This window comes from Oryx dammah, unplaced genomic scaffold (assembly GCF_014754425.2).
Source record: "Oryx dammah isolate SB20612 unplaced genomic scaffold, SCBI_Odam_1.1 HiC_scaffold_17, whole genome shotgun sequence".
NCBI classification, from domain to species: Eukaryota; Metazoa; Chordata; class Mammalia; order Artiodactyla; family Bovidae; genus Oryx; species Oryx dammah.
The window spans coordinates 52,835,566-52,852,849 of NW_024070201.1; the positions used below are offsets into that span (position 1 = coordinate 52,835,566).

General features: G+C 49.1%; 1 pseudogene; it reads left to right on the forward strand.

Moving 5' to 3' along the window:
• Window positions 1–334: 334 nt before the first annotated feature.
• On the forward strand, window positions 335–13,222 carry LOC120875954 (annotated as a pseudogene).
• The last annotated feature ends 4,062 nt before the right edge of the window (window positions 13,223–17,284 follow it).

A 17,284-nucleotide genomic window follows, 5' to 3' on the forward strand; every position in this document is an offset into this window, starting at 1 on the left:
CTTCAGCTGCACAATTTGCAATAGCCAGAAACAAAAACACACCAAAAATCTTCAGTAGTAAAATACAAGAAGATAAAGCATTGCCTAAGGAAGCAAATGCATTTTTTCCCTCCATCTCTACCTGGGTCTAGGATAGTGGGTTCAAAGAATTCTCCTAGGAAAGAGGTCCTTGCCAAGCATGGGCAGGGAAGCACTGGGGCTGGATTGGATTGGGCACTCACCCTCTCCAGCCCCTACAAATACTTAGACAACCTCTGGCAGAAACAAAAGCCAGCAGGTGTCTCCAACCACAGCAGAGCTCAGAGAAGGCTCAGGAGCCAGCAAAGGAGCCAGCATGGTGGAGTTTGTGCCCTTGTTTTTGCCATGGGAGTGCAGACTGCAGACCTTCGCAGTCCTGCAGTATGTCTTCGGCATCATTGCCCTGAGTAAGGGGGCTGGGTTGGGGGACGGGAGACTGTGGGTTCCTGTCATTCCAGGTACACACAGTGTATTGATGGGACAAAGAGGTAGGTCCTGAGGGGACTGCTGAGGCTACTGGCCCTCCCGGAGACCTCTGCAGGGGGTGGGAATTTGTTGGGTCTAGGGGGTAGAAGCCCTCACCTGTGGCTTTGGGCAGGGTTCGTAGCCCTCCTGGGCTGTGGGTTCCACCTGAATACCAGGACAGGGACCCACCTCAAGATGCTTGGTGCTGTGAGGAAGGAATCCGTGATTCTGGGACATTTGGACTGCTCAGACTGCTCAGACAGGATTGAGTTCTTGCTTTTCATTCAGAGAAGAGGAGACTGACTCTAGTGGGTGGGGAAAGAGAAGGGAATAGGGATGAACAGGACGGGGAGTGAGGCAGGGGCCCATAGGGAATGGGCGAGTGAGAAGCACAGCTGGGTTGGACTCTGGCTGGGCAACTGACTGGCTGTGGGACCCTGGAGGACCCATGCCAAGCCTCCCTGTGCCTCCATCTCATCATCTGCAGAATGGGCCCAAGGATGCTGACCTTATCGGGGAGGGGCTGTGGATGAAAGGAAGAAATGTGCTCACTCTTCTCAACTCAGCCCTGGCCTGGCTCCGGGTAGGGAGCCCAGAGGGTACGTAGGATCTAGTACCTGACCTACTCCCACAGTGAACATATCCATTATGACAGGAAGGCCTCAAACATGCCAAGTTCAGCTCTGCTGAAGGGAGCATTTTTGAGGAGGGCCTGGGATTGAGGACTGGGAAAGGAGAGTGACTAGAAGTGTGTGAGATTCTTCATCTCCCCTGCTGGCACCAGACTGGGTAGAAATTGCTCCCCCTGTAACTGCTGGTGTTCAGCCTGTACACAGATGCTACTGCTGTGCTAAGTCACTTCAGTCCTATCCAACTCTCTGTGACGCCATGGACTGTAGCCCGCCAGACTCCTCTGTCCATGGGATTTTCCAGGTAAGAGTACTAAAGGGGGTTGCCATGTCCTTTTCCAGGGGATCGTCCTGACCCAGGGATTGAACCTACATCTCTTTGGGCTCCTGCATTGCAGGCAGATTCTTTACCACCAGTGCCACCTGGAAAGCCCTCTATCCTGGTGTTAAACTATGGACATACTCTGTACAGACTGCTCTACAGCCATTTCACACATTCACACACAAATTCACACACACACAGGCACCACAAACCCAGCACAAACCCACAAACCCAGCACATATACCAGGTGGTCCCTTAGAACCTCCTCCAACTTTAGCAGCTAAAATTTTCATCCCAAGTAAAGCCCCCCAGTTTCCTGCTCCCCGCATCCCTGATGATTGACTTGTGTCTCTGTCTTAAGAGTCATTGTGCTCAGTCACTCAGTCATGTCTGACTCTTTGTGATCCTTTTGGACCATAAGCCACCAGGCTCCTCTGTCCATGAGATTTTTCAGGCAAGAACACTGAGGTGGGTTGCCACTTCCTCCTCCAGAGGATCTTGCCAGTCCAGGGATCAAATCCTGGTGTCCTGTGTCTCCTGCATTGCGGGTGGATTCTTTATCCACTGAGTTATCAGGGAAGCCCCTAAGGATCATTAGACATTTTAACTATCCTTGATTGCCCTCATTACACAGATGAGTAGAGAAGCTAAGTGCCTAGATATCCAAGACTGTAAGTCTGGGCCCCTCTGCTTCCAAAGAAAGAAAGGGAAGGAGGCAGAGGGAGGAGAAAGGGCTGAGGGTGTGGGAGGAGGTGTGGAGCATGGGGAGGAGGGTTACCCTAGGGCAGGGGACAAGTCCCTTGGCTCCTGGATGAAAGGCACTGGGGGTCCAGAACCAGGTAGACTGACACCTGGGGATCATGGGGATGAGGGACATCTTTCTCACCTGGCCATGGGGGAGCTTTGTGAGCAGGAGTGTGTCCGACTAGCTGTGCCCACCCCCAGCCCAGCCCGGGACCTGGGAGTATCAGGAACAGCACAGGGAGGTCAAGTAGCCCTGGACCTGGAGCTAGAGGGAGAGAAGTTGAGAAAGAGGATGTGAACCCACCAATGTCAGGAGTGTGTACCTTGTCCTTTATCCTGGGGACAAAGAGGACCTTCAGGAGGCTTTAGGTATGGGAGGGACAAGGTTCAGTCTTTGGGTACAGGTCTCTGTGGCTGCATTTGGGGTTTCTACTCTGTCAACGGTCTAGGGGGTAGAATGATGATGGCAAGGAGTAGCCACAGTCTACATGAGAGGTCACCAAATTATGCCCCATGAACCAAACCCAGGTGACTGGTTATTTTTGTATTTGCACAGCCCATGAGCTAAGAATGGTTTTTACATTTTACATGATCTTTTGTCTCTGTAATATCCTCCAAGTTGCCTTTTGAGCCGAGTGGCAAAGTCTAAAATATTTACAATCTGTCCCTTTAGGTAAATGATTGCCTCCCCTGGTCTAGGGAGGCTGAGGGTAGGTGGAAAGAAGGTACCTCTTTCCAGACATAGTAGGAGATGGATCTTCTGGGAAGGATTTAAAGGCTGACAGGAGATTAAGGGCTTTCAGCTGGGGAGAGAACCCCATACTTACATTGGACAGCTGGTTAACAATGGATGTGAAATATGCATTTGTGGGAGGGGCAAAGAAGTGGTCAGAGAGGTCAACTAGGGCCTGTCACCGTGACCTCAGGGCATAGGTACCAATAGTTTCCAGTGGGTTACTTGTTCACTCTGCTTCCTTTCCTCTCCTCTGTAACTCTCACACCTCACACAGGAAGGTAAGTTCCATTCAAACAGTTGGTCTTATTCTCAGCTGTGTTTCCAGATCCTAGAAGGGTTGAAGTCAATGAATGTTTGTTGAATGAATGAATGTTGGGAGCATGATGGAGCCAAAATAGTAGAACTGAATGCCAGGTCCCATCCTACTAGCTTGCTGTGTGAGCTTAGGCAATTTGCATACCCTCTCTGGGCTTGGTAAAATGGGGTGATACATTTTCCCACTTGATATTATGAGGTGAAAGAAGTCTTTTTCCTAAGTGACTGAAAAGACTCCCAAGTTTGGGTTTGGGATAAGGCGGATGGTGAAGTGCAGGGAAGTCTTTCTGGTCAAGTATAAATGACCAAAATGTGTTTTTTTCCTAACTTTTTTTTTCTTGTTAAAGCTAATATTTGCTGTTGTAACACATTCAAACAAAATGTGTTTCCAAAGTGAAAGATGTCCCCTAAATCCAACCCTCTGGGGAGCCACTAATAACAACTTGATTTGATTCTCTAGAACTGGCTTTCTGAAAGTGGGAAAAACCAAAACAGATTTTTAATTTTGCCCCAGGGCAGAGATCTAACTGGGTCATTGTTTTCTTCAAATTAAACATTTGTAGTAAAAAAAAATAAATAATTTTACTTAATTAATTTATTTTAATTGGAGGCTAATTACTTTACAATATTGTGGTGGTTTTTGCCATACATCGACATGAATCAGCCATGGGTGCACATGTGTCCCCCCATCCTGAACCGCTCTCCCATCTCTCTCCCCACCCCATCCCTCTGAGTTGTCCCACAGCATCCGCTTTGAGTGCCCTGCTTCATGCATCAAACTTTCACTGGTCATCTGTTTTACATGTGGTAATATATGTGTTTCAATGTTATTCTCTCAAATCATCCCACCCTCGCCTTCTCCCACAGAGTTCAAAAGTTTTTACATCTGTGTTTCTTTTGCTGTCTTGCATATAGGGTCATCATTACCGTCTTCCTAAATTCCATATATATGCGTTCATATGCTGTATTGGTGTTTCTCTTTCTGACTTACTTCTCACTGTATAATAGGCTCCAATTTCATCCACCTTAGTTGAACTGACTCAAATGTGTTCTTTTTAATAGCTGAGTAATATTCCATTGTGTATATGTACCACAGCTTCCTTATCCATTCATCTTCCAATAGATATCTAGGTAGCTTCCACATCCTAGCTATTGTAAACAATGCTGCAATGAACTTTGGGGTACATGTGTCTCTTTCAACTCAGTAAATAAAATTGAAGTTAAATCCTGACCATCTTTCCCAGTGGCATCCTTTGTCCATCCTCCGGATTTGAGACAGTCAGCTCCAGGAGGGCAGGCATTTTTGTCTGCTGTTCATGGCTGTACCACCAACACCTGGCACATCACAGGTGCTCTGTGGGAAGTGAACATCTGTGAGCCTCAACTTACTTTATCCAGATTCTATATTTTACTACTGTTCAGACTGAGTCCAGAGTGCCTTCCTCCTGGAAGCATGCCGGGAAAGAGCCCGGCTACCCTTCTTCTAAAAGGAATAGAAATGGAAGCTGATCTTCTTAAGGAATTTGATTGCATGGTGTCAGGAGGAGAGAATGGAGTCTGGAACGAGCAATGTTCCCTGGAAATTAGGCTCCATTGGTATCATAGCACCTGACTCTTGAGATGAAACCAGGTTAGTCTGTGGTAGGGACTGAGAATCAAAGATCAGATGGAAATTCCTCGTCAAGCCCAGTCCTAGCCCTGCTGCACCCCCAACCTACAGTCCAGTCAGGTATTGGCCTCTTCAACCTTCCTTCAGTAGGAAAGGGCATGGCAGGCAGAGGAAACTGCATGAGCAAAAGCTAAGAGGTTGAAGGAGCTCAGGCAGTTGGAGGAGCACTGAGCCGCTTAGTGTAGCTGAAGCTAGGGTGCCTGTGCATGAGGTAGGCTGGAGCAAGTTTCTTGAGGAGCCTGAATGTCAGGCTGAGTTGCTTGCAATGTGCCTCAAAGTCATGAGAAGTTTAAGTAGAGGGAGGAATCTAGTGGGATTTATCTACAGAAAGATGGACAGCGAGTATACAGAAGGAGTGCTGGGCAGAAAGAATGTCTCCATTTCTCTGAGGTCCCAAAGAATAACTGGAAACAATTTATGCAGTCACTGGGCTCCTGGGAATTTATTGAGCACTTGGGAAAGAAAGACTGCTTAACAGACAGGGAGGGAAAGGGAAGGGAAAACCAGAGTGAATGAGGCAGCGTGGCACAGTGGGAACAAGTGAGTTTGGAGTTAGTCCTGGTGTCAAATCCAGGGTCCCAGTGTGGCACATCCTCGACTGCATTTTCTCCTCCTTGGAGTACTGGGGAGGCTGACCTGTTCCCCCTGGGGTGAGGGCTAGACAGGACAGTGCTGCTAGTGCTGGGCATACGGGGAGAGTGCATCCTTCACCCTGGCCATTAGTGCCCACTAATGCTCCTGCTTCCCTTCCCAGCCTTTATCTGCTATGTGATCTTCATAGGCCTCCTGTTCTCAAGATTCTGGATCTTCACTATCCTGCATGCCACCTGGTGGTACCTGGACCAAGACTCTCCACTGCACAGAGGCAGGCACATCCAGGCCTTCAGGTCCTGGATCTTAGGGAAGTACGTAAAAGACTATTTCCCCCCCTTGGTGAGTAATGGAGCTATCTGAGTAGTGGCCAGGACTGTAGTGCCCTATGTGTCCATGGGGAAGTGTGATCCTGTGTGCAGTGAGTAGGGTACTGGGCTGGGAGAGACGAACCAGGCTTCCACCACTATGTGGCCTGGAAGAGAGTCCAGCCTCTGTCTGCCCATGGTTTTCCATCTGCAGAGATGTAGGGCCAATATGAGGATTGATAAATGAACATGATTTGAAGGAGTCTTGTGGGCCATCTAGTGTGACACACATATGTAACTTACCTGCACTTCTCAACAGCCATGCTTGAGAGTGCAGGTAATAAAGTCATGTCCTTAGAGAACTTCTGGCCTTACAGTTCATCATATAAGGAGACAAGCACCCAGGAGAGAGGAAGGTGTGACCAAGGTCACACAGGAAGTTCTTTTACTAGTTTTACAATTAGTGCATTTCTGGGTAGAAAGCAAAACAGAGAGCCCTGAACTGGTTCTCAGGTTCTATCCTGTTGCATCTGGGTATGGTATGCATTCTTGGAAAGCCTTTCCTGTTCTGATCTCAGTTTCTCCATGTATCCCCTAAGCAGTCTGCTCCCTCCTACTCTGAGTGCCTCTGATTCTCTGACTCAGGGCTCCTCATGGCCATTGTGAAGTCCTGACCATGGACCCAAAGATCAGTCCTGATGGAAGAAAACATTGATTTGACCAACTCCATTCTGCTCTTTCCTTTATCACAAAGAGAATAAACTCAGTTTGTAATCAGAGAGGAAAGGATGGCTCGTTGACCAGATAGGGTAGGGAAGGCAGAAGGGAAACAGTGCCAGGCCAGGGCAGGCAGCTGTCCTCTGCACACAGGAGAGAATAAATATATGGAGTGTATTCTTTAGGCCTGGGCAGAAAAAGTTCTAATACCATGTGTGCAACCTACCTACTGTACACCTTACTGAGTATAATAAAATAGCCTTTCTGAGCCTCCATTTCTTCATATGTAGAGATGATACAGCATACATCATTGGGTTGTGTGGATTCCATGAGACATCAGGTCATCCTGGAGACCTCAGGACAGCATCTGGCTCTCTTTACAACCGGAGTTACTATAAAATGCATGACTGGGGAAAAAAAAAGGTTGCTGAGCAATTCTGTGCCTGTCCTTTGCACCCCCTTTCTGCTCCTTCCTTCGTGAGGTTCCAAGGGGATTTCTCAGCCCTAAAACTATTGACAGTGGTGGGACATCGAACTTGATTTGCAGAAATTCCACCTACACAGTGTTCAGGATTGTTGCCCACTGGAGTCTTCAGGCATCGCCATATCCACTGGAGGGGCAAGAGCACAAAGTAGCCAGCAGAGAGAGAGATGACATGCACTTTGCCTCACCTGGCCTAGGCTGGGGGCCTGCAAGAGTGGGGATTTGGCCTGCAGATTTTAGACCTAACCACCTCCTGGTAGCTCAGACAGTAAAGCATCTGCCTACAATGTGGGAGATCCGGGTTCAATCCCTGGGTCGGGAAGATCCCCTGGAGAAGGAAATGGCAACCCACTCTAGTATTCTTGCCTGTAAAATCCCATGGACTGAGGAGTCTGGTAGGCTATAGTCCATGGGGTCGCAAAAGAGTCGGTCACGACTGAGCAACTTCACTTCTTCACCTCCCAGGAGACCCTTCAACATGCCCACACATATTTATAGTACAGGTCCTTCAGGGATCTTGGGGAGGACAACATGTTCGTGGTCCCAGGTAGGGAGCCCCTCTCTGTTGGTGCTCCCCTGCATTCATAAGCCTCTGCACTCTGTGTCAAATGAGCATGTATTTCTGAACTTCCTTCAGTTCTTACTGATTTAATACCTAAAGTCTATTGGTAGAATTATAAGTAAATTTAGAAAACTATTTTAGAGTACTGGATCTTTCTAAGTATACCCTATGGCCTTCCTAAAGAAGTCTTTTGGCACTGCCATATCCACAGGAGGGGCAGTAGCACCAAATGGCCAGCAGAGAGAAAGCTAACAGTGGAGAATCAGGCAGTGTTTCCCCTAGGACAAGTTGCCTCCACCTCATGCTGATGATAAGTCCAGGAGCTGGGTTTCTTTGTGAAGATTTCATTATCCTGGGGCAGCAGTGTCTACACAGGCCAAGGCCTGAGCAGGGGTGCAGTGCTGTGGGCAGGCTGTGACCTGGTGTCAGGAACTGTTACCAACCTGTGCACTGAGGGCACAGGCTTCTCCTCGATCACCCCTGGTATCCGCCCACATCTTATGACACTCCCAGCCCCTACCTTCAGCACCCTGAGGTCTCTTACACTGAGTCACAGAAACTCAGGGATCCAGCCCTCCATGTGGGATAGAACCCCAGCTGCCACAGTCCTTGGAGAGATGCTCACTCTCTCCTGTGAAGGCTCCTTCATCCTGGGTGGGCTCTGCCTGGGACAAGGTCTCTCTTCACATAGGACAGGGGCTTGTGTCCCTGTCACCCTGCCAGGAGTCCTACCTCTGCCTTGGGCAGGAGGCCTTCCTTCCCAGGTGGGCTGAATTGGCTTCATCCATTCATGAGTCTGCTCCCTCTCCCTCTTCATTCCACAGTCTCCCAGAGCATCTCTTCTGCTCCAGGCCAGCAGTGGGGACAAGGATCCTCAGATAGGCATCTCTAATCTCAGGACACTCACATGGGGGTGTGATAGCACTTGGGCACAGGGGACACATAGAAGAGGTCAGCACAGAAAGTCAGAACAGAGACCAGGGAGGACATGAGGTGCAGCCCCGATTCACCAGGCCACCATCCCTGCAGCTGGTCAAGACTGCCGAGCTGGCCCTCCCGGAACTACCTTGCTGCCTACCACCCCCACGGGATCATGGGCATTGGAACTGTTACCAACCTGTGCACTGAGGGCACAGGCTTCTCCTCGATCTTCCCTGGTATCCGCCCACATCTTATGACACTGAACATGTTTTTCCAGGTCCCCTTGGTCAGGGATTACATCATGTTAGGGGGTAAGTCTTCCAACCGTTGGATTGCCCAGGTATATGAGGGCTGGAGACATGAGGGGGTTTTTTAGGAAGGGCTGCCAACAATCAGAACTTTCTCTAAGAGTATGTATATTAGAAAAGGAGGTTAGATATAAGGAAGCACTTCCCACAGTTCTATGCCCAGCAATGAGCTTGGTGAGGGGTTGTGTGGAGAGAAAGGACTCTGTCCCAGGCCTCAGGGAGCTCCCACCTGGGAGAGGGGAGCCCAGGGTACATCATCCCCGCCCCCACAGTCCCTGCCCCCTTTATCCTGTATCTAACCACCATCCTATCTCCAGGGCTGGTCTCAGCAGACAGGGAGAGTGCTGCGCACTTTCTGAGCAGGGAAGGAGGCAGTAACCTGCTGTCCATCGTTGTTGGGGACATCCAGGAGTCACTGGATGCCAGGCTGCAGAACCACAAGGGCTTCATCAGGCTCGCCCTGATGCACGGGGTATCAGGGAGAGGGCTCTTAGTTCAGCTGGAGATTGACAAAGGTTGTATTTTGCTGGAAAGACTGAGAGATGAATGTAAATCCTATTTTGGCAAGAGCTGCTCAGTCCATTCACAGTGAAGATTCTATCTTGGTGATAGATGTACTGTGCTGTGCTATGCTTAGTCACTCAGTAGTGTCCAATTCTTTGTGAACCTATGGACTGCAGTCCACCAGGCTCATCTCTCCATGAAGATTCTCCAGGCAAAAATACTGGAGTTGGTTGCCTTGCCCTCCTCCAGGGGATCTGCCCAACCCAGGGATCAAACCCACATCTCCCACATTGCAGGCGTTCTTTGCCATCTGAGCCACCAAGCCCTAGATGTATTGTGTCATGCCCAAATACCCAGAGAAGATTCTAGAAGGGAGACTTGGTGATCAAAGGGACTAGATGTGAAAGGTCATAATGCCCACAGTTGGCATCAGATCTGAGACCTAAGGCTTCTGTGAGAATGGAGCTTAGAAGTAGCTTAAAGCTGTTCTCTTACCCTGAAACACTCTTTAAGAATATAAGCTAGCTGGGGCAGAAGAGATTTTTAAAGAAAGTTTGCAGATGTTTTAAATCAGAAAGGACTCTCCGCAGCATTCTGGTCTCCCTGTCATGGTGTAATGGGGAGGTGATGGCCCCAAGAGGAGGCAGTAACTGCTTGAGTCCTAAAGCAAGGCTGTGGCAGGTCTGAGAGACACCCGAGGCCTCCTACTTTTGGTCCATGACTCTGTCCTCTGCTCCAGCTCCCACTCTCTATGTCCCTGCAGGAAGCTAGTGACCAGCTTGTGCCTTCTTGCCCCTCCACATGCCCTCTCTCTTGTCTCCCTCTAGAGCAGCTCTGGTGCCTATCTTCTCCTTTGGAGAGAATGAAATGTTTGACCAGATTGAGAACTCCCCTGGCTCCTGGTTGCGCTGGTTCCAGGAACAAAATTCTGAAGATCATGGGAGCTTCCATTCCATTCTTTTATGGCTATGGTGTTTTCCAATACAATTTTGGTCTTAATCCATACTGCCGGCCCATCAACGCTGTGGGTAAGCCAAAATCCAGGCTGGGAGGGGTTGGGTTACAGGGCAAGGGACTTGGGCTTGGGCTGAAGGGGAATGGAAATGAGCCAGACACATCCTTGTCCTCCTGGAGTTCAGGTTCTATTACTGGGAAATGGACATACAGGCAAGTAACCCAGATGCAAGGCTGCCAGGAGCCAGCAGGAGGAACTCCGCCCATGGCAAAGGTCATGAGGAAGGAGGCTTTGGCATATGCAAAGGCCTGATAGAGCCTCAGGAAACCCCCTGTTCCCGAGCATCTACCCCCAAAACAAGAGTCTGCCTACTTTAATGCTTCATGCTCTCACCTACACCTCTGATTTTATGGGGGGCTGTCCCCCACCACCTCTCTCAGAGAAGGAGTTAACCTACAACTCCAGTTAATAAAAATTCCTGGGCATGACAAGAGTGTTTCAACATACAAAATCCTCTGAAGGTTATCTAGCCTGCCTGAACACTTTCATCTGGCCACATGTGATTGTTTACAGCCTCCCAACCATGAGAGGCACGAGATGTTTTAAACTTTCTAAAGGCAGATTCTTTTAGGAAGTTAGAAATTATTAGTATAGTGGGTTGACTAGGAATTATATTGGTGAAGGGTTTTTCATTTATTGGGCCAATGTTTGCTGCTAAATCTCCATATTCCCTGCCCTTATAATGAATATAACTAGCATATAGGAAAAATAAGTATTAACCTTTAAGATTAATCATGTTAACCTTAGGCTAAGTAAATTCCTTTCTTAATTGTAACCCACTACACCCTCACCCTATAGGAATGCAACTTTATTTGGTACCTTCGGAGGGTGGCGCCTGGTTTAAGAAAAAAATCACCCTTGGAAAAAATAAGTTTTCTGGTTGACCAACCGTTATCAGAAAGAAAGGGTCATAAAATGTTAGCAGGCCTCATGTCCAGAAGATGATGTAAAGCCCCTACGACCTTTTTATACATTTGTATAAAGCACCTGATTTTGATAAGGGTCAGGTGTGCTGACCCTGCGAGACTCTGTATTCATCCCTATGTATAACAAAAAGTATATAAGCGGACATGAAAAATAAAGAAAGGGGACCAATTCCTGGAAAGACTGGTTTCCCCCGTGTGGTCTTTTCTCGTTCTCTCCATTTCTCTGGCTGAATTCCCATCTGGAGCGTGGAGGCTCACCATGTCTACTTACTTGCCCTGGCTTCTAAAACCCACGCGAGAGGGAGCCCAAGGCGGGGCACCCTCCACTATTCAAGTGGGCACCGGTGGCCTACGTAGATGGTGCAAATTCCTTGTCTTGGAGTTTTATTGGTATTCCACGTAAACCAAGTTATTTAGCCTCTTTTTCTCCACTAGTATTTTCCTACTACACTATTTCTTTCTAATCTCTTTCCATATGTTTAATTAAGCAATTAATTCCTAGGACGCTGACTCCATCCCCACTTCAAATTATTGCTGGGAAATGGATATATAGGCAAGTAACCCAGATGCAAGGCATCTGAGATGAGAAGAGTAACAGGGGCATAAAGACCAGTTGCCACTACTGATAACTGAGCACCTACTGTGCCAGGCACTGCATTGGCTACTTATATGCAGCTTCTCAGTTGTCCCTACAACCTTGGAAGCAAAAATTATCATCCTCATTTTATTGATCACAAAATGAGACCTATAGAAGGTAAATCATTTCCAAAAGATGACCCTGCATTTGAGTAACACAACTGAGATTTGAGTCAGGATCTACTTGACTTTTACTATACCAGAGGAAAGAGTTTTTACTTCTGAGAAGACAATCTCCATAAGGCTTATTGGAGAAGACGGATATAAGGGATGTGCACTCCAGGTCTGTTAGAACTGTGTATAATAGCCATCATCAGGCTACAAAGGAGAGCCTGAAGAAATTTCCTATAAATAATGGGCATGGGCTTCAGCGCATGGATTTAACACCATCTTTTCAGTTATATGGTCATCTTATTTGCTCTCCTCTTGGATTCCAAATGTCTTCCAACGGCAAAGCTTGTAATGAGAGGTCTGTTTATCTCCATTCACCCAGTTACCTTTAGCTGAGTCCAGGCAGTCAAGAGTTTCCCTGGATTTGGGGGTAATATTTTCAGGAATGTTATAGGGCTGCTGCCTCCAGATGACTCTGAAGAGAAGACATGACAGTTGCTTTCGGAGCCAGATAGAACCAGAGGAAGGAAGTTGATAGGGCCTCTTATTTCCTCCTTAGAATGGGGGGCACTGCCCTCTAGCATAGCAGGAGAGAGGGAAGTAAGGTGCTTGGGGTGTGGCCCACCGCCTCCCAGACATTTGGGTGTGTCCAATCATGGCATCTGAGACTCCAGTGTCCACATGTCCTTGAGACTAAGAGCACATTCCACCTGACACTTATTCTGCCTAGCTATGTGACATTAAACAAGTTACTTAAGCTCCCTGAGGTGAGTTTAACACCTCAGCTGTCAAACAGGAATAAAGCAAGTTCTATCCTTGGAGGATTTCTAGGAGGATAGAAAGAGATCATGCATTAAAGTATCTAATACATTGCCTAGCAGGAGGTCATGCAGCCTGTGGCGTTTTATCATCAGAGCTTAGAGTTGCCCTAATATCTAGATTAGGTCACCCAAAATACAATTGGAAGGGAGGCAGTACAGGCACCTTCCAGCAGGTGTGACCTCTGGCATGGAGTCCTGGCCCATGGGATCCTGGGACTCCAGTGGTTCCTGCTCTGGGCCACCACTCACCTCTGTGTCTTGCAGTGGGGGAAGCCCATCGAGGTGCAGAAGACCCCGCATCCCTCCCAGGAGGAGGTGTACAGGCTGTACCAGCACTACATGAAGGAGCTGGAAAACCTCTTCGAAGCCCACAAGCTCAAGTACAATGTTCCCAGAGACCAACACTTGGAGTTCTGCTGAGCTGAGATGCTGCCCCAAAGGGCAGGGCTGGATTGGGGAGGATAGAGGAAAGTTGCTGTGATCCCAGAAGGCTTCCTGGAGGTGTCTGTTGAACACATCTCCAGAGCCTTCACCGACTCCTGCAGCTCCACCCCATGCCAGGCCCCAGGTCACAGTTGGCTCCATGGCAGAGGAGACCAGACTCTGGCATCAGGGATTTGCTCTCCTGCACCGACTCCTCTGTAATGGGCCCTCTCCTTGGTTCTGCCCACCTGAGAAGTGGGAGAGATACTGGGAGAGGATGATGTTTGTGTCTCTGTCCTCTGTGGTCCTGTCACTCAATGAGCAGGACAAAGAGCAGCTCCAGTTAGCAGGTTTCCCTTCCTCTGCTTTGAGTGACAGCACAGAAGCTGCCCCCAGCTACAGCCCTTTTTCCTACAAGCTCCCTCATCCTGCCTCCTGCCTGTCCCATCTCCTCCCTCCCTGAGCTGGAGAGGAGGGTGAGGTCACAACCTCCTGGCTCATCCTGGCACCTCTGAGTTTCTGAGTCCTCTGAGCCCCAGGCTGGCAGCCACAGGGAGATCCAGAAGTTGGGGAAAAAGAATTGGGCTCTGTCACTGGCTAAACGACTGTGCACTAACATCTTCATCCTCCTTCTGGGTCTCAGTTTCCCTGAGTGACTAAGATGAACTTTGACCTCAATTCTGAGGTCACATTAAGCAAGCGTCAATGGCAGTTCCTACTCATTCAGCCCTAACAGTGGCACGGAATCTGGGCTCCATAAATTTCAATTCAATAGTTGAAAGATTCTGGGAATTCCCTAGGAGTCCCGTGGTTAGGACTCTGCACTTTCACTGTCAGGGCCCAGGTTCAACCCCTGGTAGGGGAACTAACATCCCTCAAGCCACTTAGTGTGGCAAAACAAAAAAACACAGAAACAATTGAAAGATTCCATTTAATCTTTTTCTCAATCCTTCTACCTCCAACTAGGAAAGAAAGAAAGTGAAGTCGCTCAGTCATGTCCAACTCTTTGCGACCCCGTGGACTGCAGCCCACCAGGCTCCTCCATCCATGGGATTCTCCAGGCAAGAATACCAGAGTGGGTTGCCGTTTCCTTCTCCAGGGATCTTCCTGACCCAGGGATTGAACCCAGGTCTCCCACATTGCAGGCAGATGCTTTAACCTCTGAGCCACAAGGGAAGCCCCAATAGGAGGGCTGGTCAAAAGCTCACCTTTGATTCCCAGCCTGGACCCCAGCCCTGCTGTCCTGTGCCCCCTTCCTAGATGGTGGCTCAGATGGGCCAGAGAATGGCATGCTTCTTCTTCCTTCCTAAGCAGTCAACTCCAGCTTACCACCTCTGGCCTATTCTGTGGGAGACAAGGGTTATTACATAAAGACACAAGGCAGACCAGCCAGAGAAGGAAGGCCACACCTGAGGAGTGACTGATCTTATGCATCTGCAAGAAGAGAAGGTGGGGCCAAGCCTCTGATGAGAATTCTGGGTTCCTAGGTCTGGGACACAGGTCATTAGTGAGGGACAGGATGTAGGGTGGGACAGGATGATAGCATAGGACCAGAACTGTGAACCCCCACATTTTGAGTGGGAAAATACGTCTTCTCCATCCATAAGCTAATCACAGCAATAACTGTAAATGTGGGGCACTTCAAGAATGTAAATTTGGGTCCAAGCTTAGCCCAACCCTTTTCAGTGACTGTGGGCAAGTCACATCCTCCACAAACCTTAGTTTTGCTATCAGAGAAACAAGCATCACAACATGAAGCTTGAGTCTTGGGAGTGGAACAGATATAATGAGATAATTAGCCATTTCACATACAGTGAGAAATGGTTGGCAGGGAGAAGAGTGTAACCAGGAGTCAGGTCATAAATGTGCCCAGCATCTCATGATGGCCTGTTCTGACACTATGAAGTGGGTGCTATAGGGTCCCAAGAGAAGCAGGATCAAGAGCAGGGGGTTTGGTTTCTACCAGGGGAAGAGGGAGGAAGTTGCAGGTGGGCTATGCCATGAAAGAAGGGCAGAATTTGCCAGGAGAGAAGTACCTGTCTGCTATAATTTTCTACTGCTTGTATTGAACCACTGCAGACCTAAGTGGCTGAAATCAGCAAGGATTTATTGTGTCTACATCTCTGTGGGTGGCTGGGTGGTTCTTAGTCTTAACCCAAGCTCTCCTTCATCTGAGTTCAGTGGTGGGGTGGCTGAAGCTGGGGGCAGCTGGGGGGCCCGACCAACTGACCTCTCCTTGCAGGTGGGCATGCTGCTGCTAAGTCGCTTCAGTCGTGTCCGACTCGGTGATCCCATAGACGGCAGCCCACCAAGCTCCACAGTCTCTGGGATTCTCCAGGCAAGAACACTGGAGTGGGGCATAGGTCTCTTTCTCTATTCATCTGACTTTTCACATTCATGGTGGCTGGTTTCCAAAGGATGAGAGCAAGGCTGCAACATCTACTAAGTCCTCTAGGCATGACTTGCACAATTTTGCTTGCATCTGTCAAAGCAAGTCCTGAGGCTGGTCTAGATTCAAAGGGAGAGGAATAGGCTTCTCCTCTGTGTGGCAGGAACAGCAAGTCACACTCAAAAGGGTGGGACACAGATAGCAACACTTGGGCCCCTCTTTGAAAACAGTTTACCAATAAGTGTACGTGGAAACCTACCAGGCCCCCTTCTCCCACATCACCTGGCCCTCCCTGAGTGTGACCATGACAAAGCCCTACTTTACCCTGAGGGTCTCGGCCCCATTCCCCATCGGTGCCCATTCCCATCTTGCTTGTTCCTTCTAGGGCTCTCCATTGCTCCTAGAACTTGTATCAGCCTGGATCCCAGCAGGGATCAGTTGCCACGTTGCAGTTAGGATAATGTAAGGCAATCTGGGGCTTCCCTGGTGGCTCGGTATTAAAGAATATGCCTGCAATGCGGGAGACCTGGGTTCAATATCTGGGCTGGGAAGATTTCCTAGAGAAGACAATGGCTACCCACTCCAGTATTCCTGCCTGGAGAATTCCGTGGACGGTGGAGCCTGTCAGGCCCCAGCCCATGGAATCACAAAGAGTCGGAGATGACTGCGGGACTGACGTTAACACTTAATAATGAAATCTCTCTAAGGCAATTTTAACTAAGGGACAATTCTCTGAGGAGCCTGCAGGGGGTGGGAAAGCACAATTATCCAGGGCTGTGGCAGAGGTAAAGGGCTACTACCACCCTGAAACCTAGAAGGACAAGAGGAGGCAGCTGTGGCCTGAAACTGGAGGGCCTGAAACTGAAATGCAGGGGCCAGGTTTGCGGAGGAGCACAGGAGCACCCTGACCCTGCAGGGAAAGAGCCTTCCCACCTCATTCTCCTCCCTCCATCGCCTGCCAAGTCTCCCGATTGCCTGAACCCATGTGGAAGCTAGAGGGTACCCAGACCCTTGGGATACAGTCTATGGAGTGGTCTCTCTGCAGAAAGCAAGGTGGACACATGTGGAGAGTAGGTCTGAATGTGTCAACGGGAGACAGAAGGTGTCCGCATCCAGGCCCAAGCTTCTTTTCCCACCATCCCCAGCCTCCACTGTCTCCTCCAGGTCTCCATCCTCCTCCTCCTGCTCCTCCTTCTCCCTTGGCCTTCAACTCTCATCGTATGGATGAGATAGTTTCCACTGGGTTCACATGACTTTCTCTTCCTCTGCTGTTGACTCAGCCCCCTGGGTTCTCACTGGCGGGGAGAGGAAGTCCCAGTACTGTGAAATAATCCTCCTGCCTCCAGGGCTTCCCTCTAGCTAGCCTTCACCCAGCACCTGAGTCTTCTCCTCAAATAAAACCCAGCCTGTAAATGATCTCTATGTGTCAGGATATGCCTAAACTCTACCTCAGCCTGGCTTGCAAGGCCCTTTCAAACCTGTTCTACAAACCTGCCCCGTTTCACCTCCCAGATCCTCTCCCCTCCAGCCCACTCTTGCCTGCCCTGCACACTCAGTCTTACAGAACACATGCTGCTCACACAGGCTATGTCTTAGGACTCTTTCCCTGGACCCTCTGTTTCCTCCACTTGGTCAAATAAAGGATACCTCTGTTGTCAGACCTCAGTACA